The following is a 6828-nucleotide window of genomic DNA, read 5'->3' on the forward strand; positions in this document are numbered from 1 at the left end:
CTTTTCCGTATCGTGGCTCTCGGCATCGGGGGTTTCGCGACGAAGACTATATGTAGGCGAAAGGGTAGGTCAGGGGGCGTCACGAGGGGCCCACACAACAGGCCGGCGCGGCCAGGCTTGGGCCGCGCCGCCCTAGTGTGTCGCCACCTCGTGGCCCCACTTCGTTTCCTCTTCGGACTTCTGGAAGCTTCGTGGAAAAATAGGACCCTGGGCGTTAATTTCGTCCAATTCCGAGAATATTTCCTTACTAGGATTTCGAAACCAAAAACAGCAGAAAACAACGAATCGGCTCTTCGGCATCTCATCAATAGGTTAGTGCCGGAAAATGCATAATAATGACATAAAGTGTGTATAAAACATGTGAGTATCATCATAAAAGTGGCATGGAACATAAGAAATTATAGATACATTTGGGACGTATCAAGCATCCCCAAGCTTAGTTCCTACTCGCCCTCGAGTAGGTAAACGATAACAAGGATAATTTCTGAAGTGACATGCTATCATAATCTTGATCATACTATTGTAAGCATATGAGATGAATGCAGCGATTCGAAGCAATGATGAAGATAATGAGTAAACAAATGAATCATATAGCAAAGACTTTTCATGAATATACTTTCAAGACAAGCATCAATAAGACTTGCATAAGAGTTACTCATAAAGCAATAAATTTAAAGTAAAAGCATTGAAGCAACACAAAGGAAGATATAAGTTTCAGCAGTTGCTTTCAACTTCAACATGTTTATCTCATGGATAATTGTCAACACAAAGTAATATAACAAGTGCAATAGGTAAACATGTAAGAATCAATGCACACAGTTTACACAAGTGTTTGCTTCTAAGATAGAAGGAATAGGTAAACTGACTCAACAATAAAGTAAAAGATAGGCCCTTCGCAGAGGGAAGCATGGATTACTATTTTTGTGCTAGAGCTTTTCATTTTGAAAACAAGAAACAATTTTGTCAACGGTAGTAATAAAGCATATGTGTTATGTATAAGACATCCTATAAGTTGCAAGCCTCATGCATAGTATACTAATAGTGCTCGCACCTTGTCCTAATTAGCTTGGATTAACACGGATTATCATTGCATAACATATGTTTCAACCAAGTGTCACAAAGGGGTACCTCTATGCCGCTCGTACAGAGGTCTAAGGAGAAAGTTCGCATTGGATTTCTCGCTTTTGATTATTCTCAACTTAGACATCCATACCGGGACAACATAGACAATAGATAATGGACTCCTCTTTAATGCATAAGCATTCAACAACAATTAATATTCTCATAAGAGATTGAGGATTTGTGTCCAAACTGAAACTTCCACCATGATTCATGGCTTTAGTTAGTGGCCCAATGTTCTTCTCTAACATTATGCATACTCAAACCATTTGATCATGAAAATCGCCCTTACTTCAGACAAGACGAACATGCATAGCAACTCACATGATATTCAACAAAGGTAAAAGTTGATGGCGTCCCCGTAAACATGGTTACCGCTCAACAAGCAACTTATTAAGAAATAAGACACATAAGTACATATTCTTCACCACAATAGTTTTTAAGGCTATTTGTCCCATGAGCTATATATTGTAAAGGCAAAGAATAGAAGTTTAAAGGTAGCACTCAAGTAATGTACTTTGGAATGGCAGAGAAATACCATGTGGTAGGTAGGTATGGTGGACACAAATGGCATAGTATTTGGCTCAAGGATTTGGATGCACGAGAAGAATTCCTCTCAATACAAGGCTAGGCTAGCAAGGTTGTTTGAAGCAAACTCAAGTATAAAACGGTGCAGCAAGACTCACATATGAACATATTGTAACTATTATAAGACTTTACATTGTCTCCTTGTTGTTCAAACACCTTAACTAGAAAATATCTAGACTCTAGAGATCAATCATGCAAACCAAATTTTAACAAGCTCTATGTAGTTATTCATTAATAGGTACAAGGTACATGATGCAAGAGCTTAAACATGATCTATATGAGCACAACAATTGCCAAGTATCACATTATTCAAGACATTATACCATTTACCACATGCGGCATTTTCCGTTTCCAACCATATAGCAATGAATGAAATAGTCCAACTTTCACAATGAACATTAAAGATAAAGCTAAGAACATATGTGTTCATACGAAACAGTGGAGCGTGTCTCTCTCCCAAACAAAGAATGCTAGGATCCGATCTTATTCAAACAAAAACAAAAACAAAAACAAACAGACGCTCCAAGTAAAGCACATTAGATGTGACGGAATAAAAATATAGTTTCACCAGAGGTGACCTGATAAGTTGTCGATGAAGAAGGGGATGCCTTGGGCATCTCCAAGCTTAGACGCTTGGATCTTCTTAAAATATGCAGGGATGAACCACGGGGGCATCCCCAAGCTTAAACTCTTCACTCTTCTTGATCATATTGTATCATCCTCCTCTCTTGACCCTTGAAAACTTCCTCCACACCAAACTTAAAACAAACTCATTAGAGGGTCAGTGCATAATTCATATATTCAGAGGTGACATAATCATTCTTAACACTTCTGGACATTGCACAAAGCTACTGAAAGTTAATGGAACAAAGAAATCCATCAAACATAGCAAAACAGGCAATGCGAAATAAAAGGCAGAATCTGTCAAAACAGAAAAGTCCGTAAATACGAATTTTTTAGAGGCACCAGACTTGCTCAGATGAAAATGCCCAAATTGAATGAAAGTTGCGTACATATCTGAGGATCACGCACGTAAATTGGCAGATTTTTCTGAGTTACCTACAGAGAACCATACCCAAATTCGTGACAGCAAAAATCTGTTTCTGCGCAGTAATCCAAATCTAGTATTGACTTTACTATCAAAGACTTTACTTGGCACAACAATGTAATAAAATAAAGATAAGGAGAGGTTGCTACAGTAGTAACAACTTCCAAGACTCAAATATAAAACAAAGTGCAGAAGTAAAATAATGGGTTGTCTCCCATAAGCGCTTTTCTTTAACGCCTTTCAGCTAGGCGCAGAAAGTGTGAATCAAGTATTATCAAGAGATGAAGCATCAACATCAAAAATTTCCTCACAAACAAAACTTGTTGCAGAGGGTACCTTAGATGCTCCATTATCTAAATTTCCCATAGTGGTACTAAGGGTTTTATCAATTTTAGGCTTATAATAATTCTTTGGCTTAGGCACCTTAGAGACATACATGAATTTTTGCTCCTTTCCCACATAAGCTTTCTCCTTAAATTTAAGAGAAGAAAAAGTTGAACCCAATGTTCCCATAGCTTCTTCAAGTTTACCAATTCTATGGGTTTGATTATCATGGATAGCACAAGTTTCTAAAGTAGCAATTCTTTCATTAATTCCTCCTAGGGATTTATCAAGTTTATCAGTATTATCAAGTAATACCCCCAGTTTAGTCTCAGCACTTGGAAGATTTTTCTCTATGGCTTCCAACTTTTTCATGACATCCTCGAGAGAGATTTCAATTTTAGTTTCATTATCAGGTGGTATTCCAACTAGACTCTCAATGATGCAACTAGCTTCTAAAGCAGGAGTACCTAGGAAATTACCCCCCGAAAGAGTATCAAGAACATACCTATTCCAGCTAGATATACCAACATAAAAGTTCCTGAGTAGGATAATTGTGGAGTGTTTCTTAGTGCACCTATGATGAGCATCACTAATTCTATACCAAGCATCTTTAAAGCTTTCTCCACCTTGTTGCTTAAAAGAACGAACTTCAACTTCAGGATTACTCATTTTTTTAGCAGTAGTAAATAAAGCAAACTAGATAAAGTAAATGCAAGTAACTAATTTTTTTGTGTTTTTTTGATATAGAGAACAAGACAGTAAATAAAGTAAAGCTAGCAACTAATTTTTTTGTGTTTTGTTTTAGTGCAGCAAACAAAGTAGTAAATAAAATAAAGCAAGAGAAAAACAAAGTAAAGAGATTGGAAGTGGAGACTCCCCTTGCAGCGTGTCTTGATCTCCCCGGCAACGGCGCCAGAAAACAGTCTTGATGCGCGTGAGACACACGTACGTTGGGAACCCCAAGAGGAAGGTGTGATGTGCACAGCAGTAAGTTTTCCCTCAGAAAGAAACCAAGGTTTATCGAACCAGATAGGAGCCAAGAAGCACGTTGAAGGTTGTTGGTGGCGGAGTGTAGTGCGGCGCAACACCAGGGATTCCGGCGCCAACGTGGAACCTGCACAACACAATCACAGTACTTTGCCCCAACGTAACAGTGAGGTTGTCAATCTCACCGGCTTTCTGTAAACAAAGGGTTATATGTATAGTGTGGATGATGATGATTGTTTGCGAAGAACAGTAAAGAACAATTGCAGTAGATTGTATTTCAGATGTAAAGAATAGGACCGGGGTCCACAGTTCACTAGTGGTGTCTCTCCCATAAGATAAACGGATGTTGGGTGAACAAATTACGGTTGGGCAATTGACAAATAAAGAAGGCATAACAATGCACATACATATATCATGATGAGTACTATGAGATTTAATCGGGGCATTACGACAAAGTACATAGACCGCTATCCAGACATGCATCTATGCCTAAAAAGTCCACTTTCAGGTTATCATCCGAACCCCTTCCGGTATTAAGTTGCAAGCAACGAGACAATTGCATTAAGTATGGTGCGTAATGTAATCAACACAAATATCCTTAGACAAAACATCGATGTTTTATCCCTAGTGGCAACAAGCACATCCACAACCTTAGAACTTTCGTCACTCGTCCCAGATTTAATGGAGGCATGAACCCACTATCGAGCATAAATACTCCCTCTTGGAGTCACAAGTATCAACTTGGCCGAGCCTCTACTAGCAACGGAGAGCATGCAAGAACATAAACAACATATATGATAGATTGATAATCAACTTGACATAGTATTCAATATTCATCGGATCCCAACAAACACAACATGTAGCATTACAAATAGATGATCTTGATCATGATAGGCAGCTCACAAGATCTAACATGATAGCACAATGAGGAGAAGACAACCATCTAGCTATCGCTATGGACCCATAGTCCAGGGGTGGACTACTCACACATCGATCCGGAGGCGATCATGGCGATGAAGAGACCTCCGGGAGATGATTCCCCTCTCCGGCAGGGTGCCGGAGGCGATCTCCTGAATCCCCGAGATGGGATTGACGGCGGCTGCGTCTCCGGAAGGTTTTCCGTATCGTGGCTCTCGATGCGGGGGTTTCGCGACGAAGACTATATGTAGGCGAAAGGGCAGGTCGGGGGCGTCACGAGGGCCCACACAACAGGCCGGCGCGGCCAGGGCTTGGGCCGCGCCGCCCTAGTGTGTCGCCACCTCGTGGCCCCACTTCGTTTCCTCTTCGGACTTCTGGAAGCTTCGTGGAAAAATAGGACCCTCGGCGTTGATTTCGTCCAATTCCGAGAATATTTCCTTACTAGGATTTCCGAAACCAAAAACAGCAGAAAACAACAATCGGCTCTTCGGCATCTCGTCAATAGGTTAGTGCCGGAAAATGCATAATAATGACATAAAGTGTGTATAAAACATGTGAGTATCATCATAAAAGTAGCATGGAACATAAGAAATTATAGATACGTTTGGGACGTGATACGCGTACAGCACGCGTCCGTTGGGAACCCCAAGTGGAAGGTGTGATGCGTACAGCAGCAAGTTTCCCTCAGTAAGAAACCAAGGTTTATCGAACCAGTAGGAGCCAAGAAGCACGTTGAAGGTTGATGGCGGTGGGATGTAGTGCGGCGCAACACCAGGGATTCCGGCGCCAACGTGGAACATGCACAACACAACCAAAGTACTTTGCCCCAACGAAACAGCGAGGTTGTCAATCTCACCGGCTTGCTGTAACAAAGGATTAGATGTATAGTGTGGATGATGATTGTTTGCAGAAAACAGTAAAACAAATATTGCAGTTGATTGTATTCGATGTAAAGAATGGACCGGGGTCCACAGTTCACTAGAGGTGTCTCTCCCATAAGATAAATAGCATGTTGGGTGAACAAATTACGATCGGGCAATTGACAAATAGAGAGGGCATGACCATGCACATACATGATATGATGAGTATTGTGAGATTTAATTGGGCATTACGACAAAGTACATAGACCGCTATCCGAGCATGCATCTATGCCTAAAAAGTCCACCTTCAGGTTATCATCCGAACCCCTTCCGGTATTAAGTTGTAAACAACGGACAATTGCATTAAGTATGGTGCGTAATGTAATCAATAACTACATCCTTAGACATAGCATCAATGTTTTATCCCTAGTGGCAACAGCACATCCACAACCTTAGAACTTTCTCATCATCGTCCCGGATTTAATGGAGGCATGAACCCACTATCGAGCATAAATACTCCCTCTTGGAGTTAAGAGCAAAAACTTGGCCGAGCCTCTACTAATAACGGAGAGCATGCAAGATCATAAACAACACATAGGTAATAGATTGATAATCAACATAACATAGTATTCTCTATCCATCGGATCCCGACAAACACAACATATAGAATTACGGATAGATGATCTTGATCATGTTAGGCAGCTCACAAGATTCGACAATGAAGCACATGAGGAGAAGACAACCATCTAGCTACTGCTATGGACCCATAGTCCAGGGGTGAACTACTCACTCATCACTCCGGAGGCGACCATGGCGGTGAAGAGTCCTCCGGGAGATGATTCCCCTCTCCGGCGAGGTGCCGGAGGCGATCTCCAGAATCCCCCGAGATGGGATTGGCGGCGGCGGCGTCTCAGTAAGGTTTTCCGTATCGTGGCTCTCGGTACTGGGGGTTTCGCGACGGAGGCTTTAAGTAGACGGAAGGGC

Source organism: Lolium rigidum, chromosome 5 (genome assembly GCF_022539505.1).
Source record: "Lolium rigidum isolate FL_2022 chromosome 5, APGP_CSIRO_Lrig_0.1, whole genome shotgun sequence".
Classification (NCBI taxonomy): Eukaryota; Viridiplantae; Streptophyta; class Magnoliopsida; order Poales; family Poaceae; genus Lolium; species Lolium rigidum.